The sequence below is a fragment of the Podarcis melisellensis genome (assembly GCF_964234715.1).
Source record: "Podarcis melisellensis genome assembly, chromosome: 6".
In the NCBI taxonomy this organism is placed as follows: domain Eukaryota; kingdom Metazoa; phylum Chordata; class Lepidosauria; order Squamata; family Lacertidae; genus Podarcis; species Podarcis melisellensis.
The window spans coordinates 33,461,667-33,480,084 of NC_138538.1; the positions used below are offsets into that span (position 1 = coordinate 33,461,667).

At 42.6% G+C, this 18,418-nt stretch overlaps 1 protein-coding gene across 1 annotated transcript in view; it reads left to right on the forward strand.

Annotated features, from left to right (window-relative positions):
* Positions 1 to 18,418, forward strand: part of TSPAN2 (tetraspanin 2) — a 57,496-nt gene that overhangs the window by 24,575 nt on the left and 14,503 nt on the right. The gene's annotated exons all lie outside the window — the stretch shown is intronic.

The window sequence follows — 18,418 nt, forward strand, 5'->3', positions numbered from 1 at the left end:
AAGAAGCAGCACAAAGGCACAACCTCTCAGACCCATGCCTAGAAAGTGGGGGACAAACAGAAAACCACTTGGGCCTCTGTTTTCTAGGATAAGCAGAAGTGTGGGGCGATTCCTAAGTTGAGCTCTGTTTGACTGAGATTGGAAGGACCTGTTGGAGTTTTTTAAACTTTTAAACAGTTGATTAATTTTTCTATTAAAAAACCCCCACAAATAACTTTAAGGAAAAGAATGTCCCTGCTGTGTTCAAGCCAATAAAAGATGGGCAGCTTTTTGAACAGAGAAGGAGGGGAAAGACAAGCTAGTAAACTGGCATTCGTTTGCTAATTAGCATATCCATCCAATGGATTGCCAAGGCAAGGGGAATCCATGCAGAGACCCCGTGTCTTACATTGTGGATTTGAATGTGAAGTGATCCACATGGGTAACATCCAGAAAGCACAGTCACAATACGTGGGCTGTGCCAAAAAGGCATTTGAATTCAGTTATTTTAGGGTTTTTTCCATTTGATGTGGATCTTGTGACAAAATTTTATTGTTCACGCTTGTTTCATCCTTATCCAGTCCCACATGTGTAGGAAGGAAGGAAAGCACAAGCTTGCTTGCCTGGCTGGCTGTGTTAACTGTCAGGGCAAGAGAAATACTGGCAAAGCTGAACTTGTGACAAGGCTGAAGTATCACAGAGCCTCTGTTATTCCTCCCAAGGGCTGACATCTCTCCTGAGAGCTTTAAGTGTATCTCACAGAGTGAGGAGCTGGCCCAGAGCCCGGTGTTTCAAGCACAAAGAACCATCAGACCTGAAGAAGTACACAAGCCAGAATGTAGAGTGATTGGCACCCATTTTGTATCCCCTTGGGGATACAATTGTTCAGCAAGGTTTTAGTCAAAGGGGGAAATAAGAACTGGATTCATTAGAAAATCTTTCTTCATGGAACTGTTAATTCATCCAAGAATCTAAATGCCTTCCAAGCTGGACTGTTAATGCAGTCAACAGGAGAGGCCCTGCTTGTGGTTCCACGGGTGGTGGCGGTGAGGTTTGTTGCACATGACAGGGCATTCTTGGTGTTGGCACCTTACCTGTGAAATCAGGTTGTCCCCACTCTAGTTCAACAACACAATTTGAAAACCTGAATGACTGGTGTTGTGACAGTATTATCTGCTGCTATTGTTATTGATGAGTATTTATTTGGTGTTTTGATGCATTGTTTTATGTTGTTAGCCACCCTGTGCTCTTGTTTTGGGAGTAAGTATGGGAAATAAAAATGACAATCTGAGAAATGCACAAATTAATGTAGGGCTCCTTTTCACCAGGTAGGGGGGAGGCAGGGCACATTGATGCACGGGGCACATTGATATACCAACAATATTTCAATATCGAGAAATGTTATTTGTGTCGTGACATCACTAAAACGTGTCTATACATGTGTGAGTACAACAGTTGCGACTGTGCCACCCGCTAGCCGTTGGCGTTTGATGAGGGTAGGTGTGTTTTTAGCACGGCTAGCTAAAAAATTACGTGAAATGTAAAAGTGTTCCAACACTGTTTTACGTCATTTACGTAGTTAAGATTTTAAAATACCGAAGGTAAGTTATTCCACTCAGTAATCAGGATTACACATGATTTTTAAATAAGTTCTGTGGTTTTATTAATAGTTGTTAGTATTTTTGAAAATGTCTGTTGGGGCACTTTGATACACTAAGACACGGGGAACATTGATACATATAAAAGTGCCCCACTAGTGTACAATAGTGCCCCAATATACAAGTTTGCATGAAATCTCTAAACTCATTAAATTTGAAACGGAAAAAACTGTTGTTTACTATGTGGCCAAAGTCATTTCTAAATATAATATGACTGAATATCAAGTGTCATATCTCAGGAAAAAAACAGGATCTTGTATGTTTGTCTTCCCCGTTGTAGAAGATAAGGCAAGTGTTGATTTCAAGGATGTTGTTTTGCTGTTGCCAAAAGCAAATTTCCCAAAGGGCACAACTCGAACATCATCTCTTTATACTTTTTCTATTGACTTAAGTGGATATAATGTGCAATAGAAGCTAAATGTTAAGTAATTATCTTATTTTTATAAGCATTTTGTTTAAATCACTGTTTTTTTACTAACTAATGTGAGTTCTTATACTTTTTAAGTTTTTGCAAAGTTTTTTTTAATGGATAGGTGTTTGAGGAAAGATTAATATAAGTTTTGATGTTTTGTTAAGAAAACTTGCCATAAAGTCTATGATATGTGTGAAACACTGTTAGTTTTGATACGTAATTTAGATTTTAAGTAACAAATTGTAAGGCTGATTATTATCTCTCACAATAAAAATAGGTTTTTCATTAATTTTTTGCAAATAATTACTATTCTCATACAATTTACACTTTGTATCAAAGTGCCCCATCCAATGTATCAAAGTGCCTCGTAGGTGGGGCAGAATGATACAACCCCCCCCTTTTTTTACTGAAGTCATTACATTCTCACTATCTTCTAACTTTATTGGTTCTTTTGATTCCTATTATAATATTGATTAGTTATGCCATGCATCAAGCCAAATGTTTTATTATTTTATTATTTGACTCATTTTTTGTTACATGAAATATGAAATTAAATTTATCTGTATCAATCTGCCCCACTTCCCCCTATATAAAACGAGTTTAAGGCTTCAATCACATACCCACCTACCTAGGAGTAGGCCCCACTGAACTCCTTCTTACTTGCTTTTGAGCAGACATCTTTAGGGTTATGCTGTTAGCCTGCATTTCTGTTGATATTTTGGTCCCACACCCTTATGTGTCTGTTAGTACATGGATAGGCAAACTAATCTGGCCCAATCGCCTTCTAAATCCGGCCCGCGGACAGTCCGGGAATCAGCGTGTTTTTACTTGAGTAGAATGTGTCCTTTTATTCAAAATGCACCTCTGGGTTATTTGTGGGGCATAGGAATACGTTCATCCCCCCCCCAAAAAAAAAATAGTCTGGCCCCCCACAAGGTCTGAGGGACAGTAGACCAGCCCCCTGCTGAAAATGTTTGCTGACCCCTTTGTTAGTACATCCCAAATCTGACCTCGATGTGTAAGCGGGGGGGGGGGGGGAGAGAGCTGTGTTTCAAGTAACATTTGCTATGGGAATTTGAGGCAGACCATGCTCATTTGAACTAACCTTCAGATAATCCTAGAGGTTCTTATATTTGTCCTATGTCCCATGGATCTGTTAATGTAAACAAGTGGATCATTTCCTAGCTTTGCAGCTAGGAAGCATATTGCAGTTTGAATAAAATTCCCTCCAGTTTCACAGGAGCTTGGCAGTAGCATTCAGTGTGGTACAGTGAATCAGTATTTATGGTATGGTCAGATCTGGTTCAGCTCCTGCTGAAATTTTTGCTCAAAAAATATGGTGTATTAGAGGACAAGCAAAACAAGATTCATTTTCAATTATATGTGTATATATATATATAATGATTATAACAATTTTCAAATGCCTCCTGTGAAAAATGCTATTTGGAATTCTTAAAAACTTTTTAACTTTAACTGACAATGACATAAGACCTTGAGAACAATATCCTGATATTTATAAATAAAACATTTTTTTTAATGTTACTAGCCCCCAACACCAATAATATCATTAATATATTTCCAGGGATTGTGAACAACACAACACAAATTCATATTTTGTATATGTGTATGTTTCATCTTCATTTCCATTCAGTATCTTTTCTTTGATACTTCATTGTTGTATGTTATCGAAATATATGCTGTTGCTTAAATAAATGGATATCAAAAGAAAAATAAGTAGGAAAAGATACCCAGGATTGGGGAAGTAACAAACTTATTATTTTAAGTTTTATCCCGTTGGAGGCCTTTAGGTCACAATGTTATCAAGTCGAATGCCCATGTTTCTCAGTTACTATTCCTTATTAAACTACTTTTTTTTCATGTCCCTCAGTCAGAGACTCTGGAGGTAGCTGAGGACATATTAAAACAATAAAGTGATAAAAATTTAAAACCGGATAAAAGCCCCCCTAAATAATAAAAGAGATTTTTATTGCAACAGTGGCAGTGAAAATCAGCAATAAAATCATATTCCATTAAACTTTAGAGAGGTTTTCAGCTGTCTCCCAAAAGCAGTAAGAGCGGGCGCCTGACAAATTGAAATGGGTATGGCATTCCCCAAGGGAGTGTTGCCAGTTCAATTTTGATAAGATTTCTCAGTAGGAAGAGGGAAAGAAAAAAATTATACAATCTAAAGAGAAACCAGAGTACAGAAAGAGATATAATCTTTTCAGAATTTCTGTTACTTTTGGTAGAATACCCATTCATGAAGGGTATAGAAGAGTCAGAGTAGTTAGAAAAAAGGAAGACATTTTCCCCTCCAGCAGGGGGGCCAACTTGAATAAAATATTGGGGGGGGCAGGTAAGCCCCCACTGATATGCACACCATTTGAATGGCAATGCCCATTAACATGGGGGGGAGGCCCCCTCAAGTATTGGAGGAACAAAAGGGACCTCCGCCCTTTCGAGTTGGCTCCTCTGCCCCCCCCGACCCATTTTTTGTTAGTCATGTTATATTATTTATATGTGTGCAATTTTGCAACAAGAAAATAAAGATATATTTAAAAACAAAGAACGGCGTTTTGATTTATAGAGTGCCCAACTGCCTTTGTAAAGGACTCAGTAGGTAAACAAGCAGTCATGCTTCTCAGATGGGAAATGGTACTTTTCAAATGGGTCTGATATATTTAGTCCGGCACAGAGACAGTAATAGTGTGTCTTATGTGGTAGAGTATCTGCTTCCTGGTCAGATGCCCACACAGTAGAAGTTGCTCCCAGTAGCAATCATCACGCAGAAGCAGAGAAAGGTTGCAGAAGATAAGACTCAGTAAAACAGTTCTGGAAGTAGATATATACAGCTTGTAGGTTTTTGCAGCTACAGATTTATACAAAGTACAAAGTATCGCCATCACTATAAATACAGTGGTACCTTGGTTTGCATACATCTTGGTTTGCATATTTTTTGGATTACAAACACGTCAAACCCAGAAGTGTGTGTCCCGGTTTGCAACCTTTTTTAGGATTACAACCCAATTTTGGGGGGGGGAGGATTACGAACAATTTTTTTTTGGAGGCCCCATTCGCGAAACTGCGCCTTGGGTTACAGCCTGTTTTGGTTTACAAACAGACCTCCAGAATGGATTATGGTTGTAAACCAAGGTACCACTGTAAGTTCAGCTATTCAATATGTAATGTTGGACAAGTAACAATGACTATCGGTCAGATTAACCAGACTGACAGCACGGAGCTAACATGCATTAACCACAGATATAGTGAGGGCACTAGGCCGTCACCATAGCAACTGGGTTTGCTGAACTTGCACCTGCAATGAGCTCATCCATGGGATGATTTACGCTCGTGGAGGAAATTGACCCCTTCTCATTTCCAGGGGTCTCATTCCAGCACTTTCCAGGTTTGACTCCCATAATCTCTAGGAGAAACATTCTTTGAAATGCTGGAGAGTTCCTTCCAGTCAGTGTAGACTCATTGCTTTGACTCAGTATGAGACAGCTTCCTATGAACCTATGTTGTTAGATCCCCATTTAATTGTGCTGTGGAAAATAATAAAAATTGGCTTATAGGATGCTGTTCAATAGCACACCAACTGGTGGACATTTGGCAAAAAAGCATCATTGCACATGTGAACTTTTCTCTGTCAAAAACAATTATGTAAAATTACCCTTGCAATTCCACAGTACAACTAGGGCATTCGATGATGATGTTCCTAGATGCCCAGATAAGTGTGGCTGGCCCAAGGCCTTAAAGTAGATTAGATTAGTTTACAATTTAGATTAAAACTTTTGTGCTGGTTATTGATCCTGATCGCTGGTTCTAGAGTTGTCATGTTAACAGTACGGCACCAAGGACAGCTCCATAACTCATGGGTGGATGAAACCCATGGGAAGGCCATCTACACTGGTGTTACCCCAGTAACTTTGAACTGTTGTTGACATGCTGTACTGTCAAGGGTGTTCCAGTAGTCTTGGGCACATCATGTAGGAAAGACAAAGGCTGTAAAAGTGGTTCACGGGATAAAAGTGCAAGCGGAGTGAAGAATCAGATGGGGGCAGCACACTTTCCTGGTAAGAGTTTCTTCTCGTGTTCTAACCCTTTGCGTTGCGGCATTCAGAGCCATTCTCCTGGTTTCGGATTCAGCAGTACCTTTCACGAAGGCATGCTCCTCTGGAAGAGCTCTGTGTGGTGTTCTCAGGTCCATTAAAGCTGGCAGCTGTAGTTTTCCAGCATGAGAGGGTTTTGTGGTTTTGTGTTTGTTCTCTTCGCCGGGGCAGCTGCTCAGGAGCCTGGCGGAAGAGAGGGATTCAGATAATCAATGTGACAGGGAGATGTAAATCTGTTCAGTTACATTAAATATCCCTCTCCCTCGCTTGTTTACGTTGGCAACCGTACAGATCTTCTTTGGCTTTGGACAGCTAGGCGCCTCCAATGAGATCGGTCCAAAGCCAGTGCTTCATTGCCTTCTTTGGGCATCCATCATCTGCGGGTGGGTGCTGGGCAGCGGAAGAGACACTTGCTTCCAAAGTGCAAGTACCTTCTCTTTCCATTAAGAACACAGCAGAATGCTTTTGTGGGAGATTCTCTTTGCAGTGGTGCTGGCTTCCCTGAAACAAACCTCAGAAACTAAGCTCTAATCTGGGACTCAACCTCATGTGAGGTGTAGATTCTGGCTGTGGCCGCTTTTTTGGATGAAAAGGAGCTGAAGTTGGAAGCACCTTTGCACAACTTTGCTCTCCGCAATGTGACTTTCAGTTCTTCCCCTTAGATTCAGGTATGGGGAACCTGCAGCCATTGAGGATTCCACCTCCCATCAGCCCCAGTCAGTGGCTGGCCAATAGTCAGGGATGATGGCCAATAGTCAGGGATGATGGGAGTTGTAGTCCAGCAGTGTCTGGAGGGACCACAAGTTTTCCACCCCTGCTTTAATCCAAAAGGGCAGACATTCTCCAGCAAGAAAATGAGTCCTGTGTTTCCATGTTGAACCATGACGTTGCCTTGAATCAACATGCTTAAAACCTAAGCGGAAGTTTGTAAATTACATGGTTAGTCAGGTCTCCTCCAGTTTTACCTAGAGAACCAGGGCTTGTAGCAGAATCTGGAGCAACATTAATTTCAACTATACAACTCATTGTACACAGGAATTGATATGTACTGAATTTGCTAACAGTGCCTATTTTATCAGGAACAATACAGCCTGATTTGCTCAGAAACTGGCTCTCACACGCTGGCTGAATACTGAATGTTGAGATGTGCTATAAATGTGCATTGCAAAACTTTTGCGGGAAACACACATTTTACAGCCAGTATGGAAAAGGCTTGCCCACTGTTAATATAGTAAAAAGCCTTCGTTTGTTTAATATAAGCAGGTTTAGCTATTTTCCTTGAAGGGCATGTTGGGCAACCCCTGTAAACTGAAGACTGAAAGGCTGGGTTATCCAAGGGAAGGGGAGTGCTGCGAGAATCAGGCACGTGGGGTTTAAAATGTGAAGTTAGTTGCTGCTGCCGCTGAGATTGGCCTATCCAGTATTCACATGGCCATTTGGAACTCCTGGCTGGATACCTCTCCTTCCTGTCTACAGCTTGTTTATGGAGGGATTTTCCTGGATCTGCAGTATTTTTGACTTTATAATCATTGGTAATTACAGTCCTGTACTTTCCACTGAGCTGGCTTGCGCCTGTCGTGCAGAATCCCAACTCTACCCACAAGCAGGCCTCCCCTGCCCTCTTGGAAGGATCCCTCCCCTGGCCTCCCTCTCAAAGCCAGGTCACTGCTCATCTTTTCCATCCACCGACTCCGTCCCCTCAGCAACAGGCAGGCAGCTGTGCTAACAGCTCCAGCGTGTGCCGTGGCGCAAGGTGCAGGCCCCAGCCAGGTGGGCTGAAATTCCACATTGCTTTTGTGCTAAATTTACAGCGCAGGAGTCAGGCTGGCAGGAAATGCATCTAAGCAGCACCATAGAAACCAAACTATTTGATCCCTGCAGAATCTATCCACCTGCCATCTGGGTATGAGACAAGATGTCAGCAAATATAAACAAACAGCCAGCGGTAAGGAGGGCAAGTAGCCAAAGGCTGAACTGGTTATATATAGCCATGGCTCTAGTGTTCGCATGCCTGTCTGCAGAAGTGCCAGCGCCTTTGCCATCTTTCATAACTTTCACGGCTGATCTAAACAGGGGCATACATTGAGTTGCTACCCATTCACAATTCTTGTAGGCTGTTTCAGTAACAACAGATACTCTCATGATACTTTTGAAGACTTACAGAGCTATGCAGCAATTCTATATACGCCTATCTGCAAATAAGTCCCATTGAGCCTGCAGGATAGCTCCGTCAGTAGAGCGCAAGACTCTGAATCTCCTGGTCATGGGTTCAAAACCCGCTTTGGGCAAAAAGATTGCAGTGGGTTGGACTAGTTGAGCCTCATAGTCCCTTCCAACTGAACAGTTCTATGATTCTGTTCTTCTAAATAGGATTCACCTCTGCATGGATGTGTACAGGATTGCACTGTGATCATGGTATAAGATTTTTTTATTATTATTTTTGTGGCCCACTGGTCAGCTGTATCATTTGGCAGGCCTGCACACACACATACAGCTACAGACTGGTAGGGAGTGTAGAGAAGTAAAGCAATAAAGTCAAGCTGCCAGAAAATCAAGAAGCATCAGTAGATCTTTCATGTTTCTGTGCACAGCCAAAATTTGTGCAAACGTAGCAATCGCCACCCATTCGCTGCCATAGGGACTTTATTTAACACATTCAGAAAGAAACTCCCAATCCTGATGAAGTCCAGATTTAATAATATCAAACCTGCTGATAAACCCCCATAATTGAACAATGCCACCTGATGTCATAGCTATGCTGGTGTTATGGTACAATGAATGGCTGGACTGTCCATAAACTGCAAGGTTAAAAGGTGACAGCTCTAGGTTTACAGTGGAAGCTATCTGAGAAGAACAAGGGGCTTCTTATCCTGCTCATATAAGTGCTTGAATAGGTTATCTGGGTTATCTTGTTGCAACTCCATGCTTAGAAATGCTCTGCCCACTAGCATTCAGCAGAAGCCTGTTCTGCATGCCCCTGGTCATCCTCTGTCCCTTATCCTATTATATATAGATGTGCCATGTTGTTGTTTCTGTTGTCGTTTAGTCGTGTCCGACTCTTTGTGACCCCATGGACCAGAGCACGCCAGGCACTCCTGTCTTCCACTGCCTCCCGCAGTTTGGTCAAACTCATGCTGGTAGCTTCGAGAACACTGTCCAACCATCTTGTCCTCTGTCGTCCCCTTCTCCTTGTGCCCTCAATCTTTCCCAACATCAGGGTCTTTTCCAGGGAGTCTTCTCTTCTCATGAGGTGGCCAAAGTATTGGAGCCTCAGCTTCAGGATCTGTCCTTTCAGTGAGCACTCAGGGCTGATTTCCTTCAGAATGGATAGGTTTGATCTTCTTGCAGTCCATGGGACTCTCAAGAGTCTCCTCCAGCACCAGAATTCAAAAGCATCAATTCTTCGGTGATCAGCCTTCTTTATGGTCCATCTCTCACTTCCATACATCACTACTGGGAAAACCATAGCTTTAACTATACGGACCTTTGTTGGCAAGGTGATGTCTCTGCTTTTTAAGATGCTGTCTAGGTTTGTCATTGCTTTTCTCCCAAAAAGCAGGCGTCTTTTAATTCTGTGGCTGCTGTCACCATCCGTAGGGTGTGCTTAATTGCCGAAATGAAAGAAGTGCCTGCAAGTCATGCCCATTTCTGTAGATTTTCTGTAGGTTAGAGAGAAGTAGCTGTGATTTATTTAGTGGTGAAGAAGGGAAGGGAAGATACTCTGCGCATACCCAGAAGCACCTCCTGTCTTATTATTGTTGCATGTGTTTCAGGGTCAAGCGCTGGTATGTAAGTTCAGGTGTCTGCCAGTTACCTCATTGGTGCGTATAACTGATTTCCAATTTGTTCGGGAAATAGAATAGCCCTGACGGTTACCTTTAACACACAAGAAGCAGGGCATGAAAAAGTGCTTAAAGGCAAAGGGCAACTTGTGCAGGAAATAGCTTATATATTCAGGAAATCAGCAGAGAAGGGGCATTAGGTAATACAAAGTTGGGTAATAGGATAAACAGTGTCAAATCAGCTCCTAGCATTAATCAAACAAGGCCTGGATTTGAAGATGCTTTTGTTTCAATGTGATTTGTGGCATGCACACAACAATTCTCCTTATCCAAGTGGCAGCCTGCACCTCCCCCGCTGCTAAATTAGGATTTTCCCAGTCTCTGAATAATCTGAAGAGGAAAGAAAACCCAATATTAAATTGCATATTGGACACATTTGTGTGGCCAGATTTTTTCACAAATATTGTAACATTTCGCTGGGTGCCATTTGTCATCATGCCCTCTACTTCCATTTTGCATGTTTATGGTATTTATTTATTTATTTTAAAGACTCTTTTATGCAGAACTGCTCTTTTATAAAACAGCTGCATTAAAAATTAAAATAAAATTTGCCCTTGCAGGTACATGAGGTGGGGAAGGAAAATGGGAGGAAAGGAAGCAGCAGCCTTTCATGTGAGTGACTCCAAATCCTTGCCTGGCTTAGAGCAACACACAGATACTCTAATTATTATGTTTGACCGCTCTTTTGTGCAAATATTGAAAAACTTGTAATAAAAAATATAAAAGGTTCATGCACACAGTAAATTGACCTCAGGTTTCCTGGCTTGGAGTGACACACACATGTTTAAAAATTACTTTTGAACACTCTTTTGTGCAAAACTGGTCGATTGAAATCTTGTATTTCAAAAATAAAAGAATTTTCTGTGCCTACAATGGAACTCAAGTTTCCAGGACTTGTGGTGGGCAAAAAAGCACTAATTGAAGGGAGGGGGTAGCAAATAATAATAATAATTTATTATTTATTATTTGTACCCCGCCCATCTGGCTGGGTTTCCCCAGCCACTCTGGGCGGCTTCCATAGAAACCAAAAATACAGTAAAATATCACAGATTAAAAACTTCCCTGAACAGGGCTGCCTCAAGATGTCTTCTGAATGTCAGGTAGTTATTTATCGCTTTGACATCTGATGGGAGGGCGTTCCACAGGGCGGGCGCCACTACTGAGAAGGCCCTCTGCCTGGTTCCCTGTAGCTTTGCTTCTCACAATGAGGGAACCGCCAGAAGGCCCTCGGCGCTGGACCTCAGCGTCCGGGCAGAATGATGGGGGTGAAGACGCTCCTTCAGGTATACTGGCCGAGGCCGTTTAGCTTTAAAGGTCAACACCAGCACTTTGAATTGTGCTCAGAAATGTACTGGGAGCCAATGTAGGTCTTTCAAGGCCGGTGTTATGTGGTCTCGGCGGCCGCCCCCAGTCACCAGTCTAGCTGCCGCATTCTGGATTAGTTGTAGTTTCCGAGTCACCTTCAAAGGTAGCCCCACGTAGAGCGCATTGCAGTAGTCCAAGCAGGAGATAACTAGAGCATGCACCACTCTGGCGAGACAGTCCGCGGGCAGGTAGGGTCTCAGCCTGAGTACCAGGTGGAGTTGGTAGACAGCTGCCCTGGATACAGAATTGACCTGTGCCTCCATGGACAGCTGTGAGTCCAAAGGCTGCGCACCTGGTCCTTCAGGGGCACAGGGAGTCCTCCACACCAGCCCGCCCCCTGTCCCCCAAAAACAGTACTTCTGTCTTGTCAGGATTCAACTTCAATCCATTAGCCGCCATCCATCCTAACTACTAGTTGTTAGTTTTGGCTAGGATGAGTTTACACCAAGAAATATTCTATTAGGATAGAGGGGCAGTTTGTTTCTCTGCCTAAAGTGCCCCTGCATTCCTCCATTGTAGCTGAAGGGCATGGGATCTACTTCTCCCTCTCTATCATCTACTCCAACCGCCTCCAGGCACTCACACAGGACCTTCACCGCCTTCACTGGTTCTGATTTGAAAGAGAGGTAGAGCTGGGTATCATCTGCATATTGATGGACACCCAGTCCAAACCCCCTGATGATCTCTCCCAGCGGCTTCATATAGATGTTAAAAAGCATGGGGGAGAGGACGGAACCCTGAGGCACCCCACAAGTGAGGGCCCAGGGGTCTGAACACTCATGCCCCACCACCACTTTCTGAACACGGCCCAGGAGGAAGGAGCGAAACCACTGTATAACAGTGCCCCCAGCTCCCAGCCCCTCTAGACGGTCCAGAAGGATGTTATGGTCGATTGTATCAAAGGCCGCTGAGAGATCCAGCAGAGCCAGGAAACAACTCTCACCTTTGTCCCTAGCTCGCCGGAGATCATCAACCAGCGCGACCAAGGCAGTTTCGGTCCCATGATAAGGCCTGAATCCCGACTGGAAGGGATCCAAATGGTCCGCATCCTCCAGGCGAATACATCCCATCAAGCACTGCTCACTTATGTAGCCAGGAAACATTGAGATAGATTTTTGGAGGTCCTGTTTAGAGGAAGGCACACATATAGAAATCATTATCTGCATACACATTAACACCCTAGTTAATGTGCAGATTTCCACTGGATGCCAGATTCCACCTCTGGTTCTCTTTCTACCTCTTCTCACTTAATTTTTGAGCAAAGGGTCATTGCTGCAGAACATATGAGATTTATGCCTAGTTTCCTGTGTCAGTAACTTTGCACCTGTGTAATGTGATCTGCAGTGCAGGAGGTGATAATGGACTAAATTCAAATCTGCCTCTGTGCCTCAGCTTCAGCTTCCATTGCTTGTTTTGCACCTGCTTTCAGGAATTCCCCCGTGGAATTTACAGGCAAGCAGCACTAAAGGGAGGAGCCACTCTGTTGTTTTAGCATTAAGAGCCAGCTGCCTTAGATTTCTGTGGGGAATTGCACAGCTCCAGTAGACAAGTATTTCACATAAACAGAAGTAGCAGCTGAGAATATGGGAATAGCCTGAAATGGGTAGTGGGGGGCACTGGTCAGGACATGGGTTCAGTTTCATAATTACCTGGGTCTTGATGAGGTTGTCCACATTATAGGCAGTACAAAGCTCCGATTTGTCTTACACAGTGATTATGAAGTCCCCCATAGTCCTTGAAGTTTTATTCTCTTTTTAGTGTTCTGTTGGGAGCCGCCCAGAGTGGCTGGGGAAACCCAACCAGAAGGGCGGGGTATACATAATAAAATTGTTATTATTATTATTACTACTACTACTGCTACTCACCAAAGCCTAAGCTAATGCTGTTTTTACATGTACAATGGCTATTCCATACAAAAAGGGGTTTCCATTTCCATCTGTTCCCTGTGTCTTTGTTGACGATTTCTTCTATTATAGGGTTAGTAATTGGCGTTCTTATTATGCCGCAGTTTTTATATCGGTATCAAATTAATTTTAATTTGAGCAAAACAGAACACTAATTATTACCACCGCTAAAGAACAAAAACATGTACGTAAAAGCCAAAAGGCACGTGTGGTTCTGAGCTGGAGGGTTGGGGAGTTGTTGTTGTTTTAGATATTAAAAACACTTTGGCAAGAGTTTGTCACTTTCCTAGGCACATAAAACCCATGAAGAAATGTGTGCATGTTGTGCCAAAATGATACAAAGTAATGAGTGGTTGTAAAACACATAAATACGCACAAACCGGGTGGAAAATAGGTTTTCCCCATCTGCAATGACTTGGGAAGAACAATACAATTGTGGTGGGAGAGGGAGAATCTTTGGTGGTATAACCATTGTTTTTTTTCTAGCGGGATGCAGGGGGACGCATACCCCTAAATATTTTGCGACTCTAAGTTTGGCCTCATTGAGGGGCAGTATTTCAATATGAGTTGGAACTTAGAGTACCCCTAAACATTTTTTTTAGAAAAAAGCACTAGGTATAACCACTATAATCCAGAGTGATATGATTCTCATGAAGGGTTGGGGGAGGGAGAACAGAAGGGAAAAGAAGTACAGTGGTACCTCGAGTTACAAATGCCTCAGGTTACAAACTCCGCTAACTGGAAGAGTTACCTCGAGTTGAGAACTTTGCTCCAGGATGAGAATGGAAATTGTGTGCCAGCAGTGCAGTGCCAGCAAGAGGGCCCATTAGCGAAAGCACGCCTCTAGTTAAGAACAGTTTCAGGTTAAGAACAGACCTCCAGAATGAATTAAGTTCGTAACTAGAGGTACCACTGTAGTTGGTAAGTTAGCTCCAGGGCTGGCATGCTTGTCCCCGATCCTGGGGTCTTTCAGAAGAACAGGAGGAATTTGAGTCCATACCTCTTCTGATATGCCCCTCCCAGCACCCTCTTTTAACCCTTTCCTGTTTCAGAGCCCTAACTAGGGATAGGCAATGGCGGTAGTCCTTTCTGCAGTGGCTAGGAGGTGAGTTCTGATAGCAGACCTCCCTCTTCACCCACAGGGAGGGGATCCATAAAATTCTAGGCCCCTGGTACACTCCCCCAAGGACCATAGGATTGTGCCCTGAAAAAGATCATGGAATAAATTTATTTTTGAAGAAAAAGACAATATGTGTTAGATAACAAAACCAAGTTGTTCCAGTGCTAGATCTTTATAATATGTATTCCAATACATATTAATAAACGGATTTCATTTGCCTGCCTGTGCTAAATCTCCCCCCGTATGATTTTAGTTACTTTCTATTCCAGCATTGTCAATGTCTTTTTTCCCCTTTAATGACTCAGAAATAGATTCACAAGAGTCCATTTTCCTGTATTTAGTCCAGAGAGATTTTGTGGCCGCTAACAGCATTTTCTCTCCATTACATTTAACAGGATTCAACACACCAAATTTACTACATGGCAAAACAAACAAAAAACCAAGTAGTCGTTTAAAAGATAGACATTCAGTATTGCTGAGCTTTTACACCCACAGTCGCTAACTCCAAGCTCATGAGCCTGAACCGGCCCGCAGGCAAATGCTTCTGAATCTGACACCATAAGTTTTGGCAGCAGTAGCAGAAAGAGGGATGGAGGGAATAGACAGAGAATTGAGTGGAGTCCAATGCTTTGCTGGGAATACAAATGGCCCCTTCCCCAGCCATCATGTTCATTATTAGCTGAAAGGAGAGGGAATAATAACCCTCCTTCCTCCACTGAACAGTGTGGATCAGCTGAGGCGAGGGCCTGGCTGTTTCTGTGTGCCCTGAGAGTGAATGTGTGTAAGGGAGAGTGTACGAGGGGGGGGGCACACCCAGTTTTAGTCACATCCAATGTGGGCTGGTGGGACCACCACCACCAAACACACCCCAACATTGGCCAAGGTTGAATGTGGCCTTTGGCCAAAACAGGCGAGCCAGCCCTGTTTTCCACAGTTCCATCATGGATGAAAGAAATCAGTCCCAGCATCCTGACGTGTTTAATATTAAAAAATGATAGTATGGTATACTCTCCTAATGTTTTGCTACGGTCAGTGACCATCAAGCAGCCCTTAACTCTGAGCTACTCATTTGTATCACTATGTCCCTATGTTTCGGGGATACCAGGTCTTGTTCTTTTATCCATTTTCTTTTTCTTTTCTTTTTAAATAATATTTATTAAGTTTTCCAATTTAAGCCAATTTAAGCCACATTCCAATAAAAGCCACATTAAAAACATTCCAAATTATAAAATAATCAAACAGTCCAAATATTATGCCAAATTATAAATCTTTGTTTGGCTTCCCATGCTCTGCAGTTCTAATTATCTGATAGATATGAATGCCCTTATCATTATGTCATCATTTTCATGAGTCGGCCCTTGGCTCCAGTTTCCACCTCTGTTCATTTTTTCACAAGGATGCAAAGGTCGTAATCGCACATTTGGAAATAAAGGGATTGCAGCTGAATATACTGGGGATAAAGTGGCTGGTGACCAGCCAGGATTTCTTTAAAAATCCAACATGGTGAGGGAAATAGATACTTGCAATCAAATATTTGTATGCAAACAGCCTCTTTTGTCCCTACAGAGAAAAGTCACCAAGATTATTTAGATTAAAGGATTTGTGTCAAGTGGCAGATGCCATAATCTTTATACATGACCTGCTTGAAGTTTTTTGCATTTCTGCCTGAGTCTTCTTTCCATCTAGTTTCATTCTGTTAGAAGTCGCTAAATGGTTCAGCTGTGAAAGAAAGCAACAGTGGAAAAAGACAACAGATCAGCCATGTGGCTTTAAAAAATCAAAATTTGGGGCTTTTTTTTCAGCCGGAACTCAGTTCCAACACCTCTCAGGTGGGCGCCATTGCCATTATAGTAGAACAAGGGAGGTGTTCATGGTGAGTTCTGACACCTCTTTTTCTAGAAAAATAGCACTGTCTAAATTCATTCATCAAATTACATAGAGGGTTTATTAACTGGTATATATAATTTCATTGCATTTCTTGAGGTTTTGCCCCAAGGCAGGGACTTTAAACATATCAAACCACTCTTCCCTGGTCCAGGACTTTAGCAGCACCCCTGACCGGGGTCATTACTTTGTGTAATTCTGAGCCAGGAACCCATCTGATTATAAGCCATGCAGAGAACTCGCTTCTGATTTGATGGTGCAAAATAAACTCTGCAAGTACATAGGAAGCTGCTTATACTGAGGCCGGCCATTTGTCCATGTAGCTTAGTACTGTCTGCACCAATTACATACCGAAATCCAGGGTTCAGTTGAGAGTCTTCCCAATTCTACCTGGAGATGTCAGGGACCCTTGGCATGCCCAGCACATGCTCTGGTACTTAGGTAAAGCCTTCTCCCAAACTTGCTTGCAGTCTGGTTTCTCCACCAGCACAACTTCTATCTTCCTAGATTCAGTTCCAGCCTGGAAAAGTGGATACTCTGCACTCCTTGAAATGCACACAGAAATGTGCATTATGTCTCATGCACACAATGATTAAGCACCATTATAGCTGCCAGTGTCTGTTCTTCTACTTTCCCATAATGGAGAGAAGGGCTTCTTTTCAACCTTCTGCTGTCATGTGGAGACCATTCCAAGTTGTGTTTATCACCTGGTGACATTTTCATGTGAAGCAGCTCACCACAGGGATCATCCAGTTTTTTCCACTAAGTTACTTCATGCATCATAAAAGATTTGTGGCGGCAGGGTGAAATCACCTGCTCTGAGTGTCTTGCTATGCAAATCAGGCCATTTTCACCATGTCTTTCTGCACCACATTGAGTAATTTAAATTAAACCAGCCCTCAGTAAGGGCACAAAAGTTCTTTAGAGAACAATAAAGAAACCCCCCAAATCCATTTTAATCCTCTGTTTTCTCTAGTTTAACATACAGTGAAGCATGGTGCCTACTACAGATACTGTGGTCTGTTTTTTGGAAGCATTGCATTCCAAATCCTAAATCATTTGTTAGGATAAATATACAGCAGTAACAGAGTAAGCATTTGCACAATATTTTATTATGATTGTGGATTGTGTTCTGATTCCATAAAAGCTTCCAAATGCTATTGCAGTAAAAATAAGAGAGTGGAAAATTGAATTTCACTGATGAGGAGTTATGAGAAGAGAAAGGAAGGGTGGACAATTGTCTAATTACTGTTTGTAATTATCTTGAACTATTTACTTCCTGAGTTGTAATTCAAATGGGAGGAGACTTAATTTCTCCTTAATATCTGGCTAAGTAGACTTGTCACTGGGAACCTTATTTATGGCTCTGAACATGACCAATATTCTTGATAATTAACCCTGAAAAATTACTCAGTAAAAAGAGGAAGCTTGTTGCTGAGACAAATATTCCAAGATACTGGTCACAGTTCTCTATTCTACATTACCAGCTCCCTGCAAACCTTAGCTTCATAGCACTGCCATGAAAAAAACACCAATATATAAAATCACAATTAAAACAGGCACAGAACAATCAATATGATTATGCTGAATCTTTATGGCTGTCTTGATTGTACATGTCTATTTTCACTGTACTGTATTGTCATTTTTATTGAGTGATATAATGACAGTTTTACTGAAATTTCTTTGGGGTAGAGCAATCCAAACCCTCCTTCTACCAGTGTGTGTGTGCTGCATTGCACAGAGGTCTCCCTCCACCCAGCTCTCCTTACAAATCTTGTGGGGGGGGCATGGTGCTCAGCCTGCCTGGGATCCTAAGCTTGTCTCACTGTGGCAGTGGCATCGGGCCTCATCACTGTGCCAACCAGGAGCTGATACAGCAGTTGGGTCTGGACTGCCCCATCCCACATTCCGCTGTGACCGCCATGAGTGTCAGGGCTGTGGCTGTGACCCCATCACTCTGCAACGCCCCATCAGCAAGGAGATGGGAACTAAGTCCCAGTTTGCGAACTTTACCTCGGTCTAAGAATGGAATCCAAACGGTGGAAGGGCACCGGCAGCGGGAGGCCTCATTAGGAAAAGCGCGCCTCAGTTTAAGAACAGTTTCGGTTTAAGAATGGACTTCCGGAACGGATTAAGTTCGTA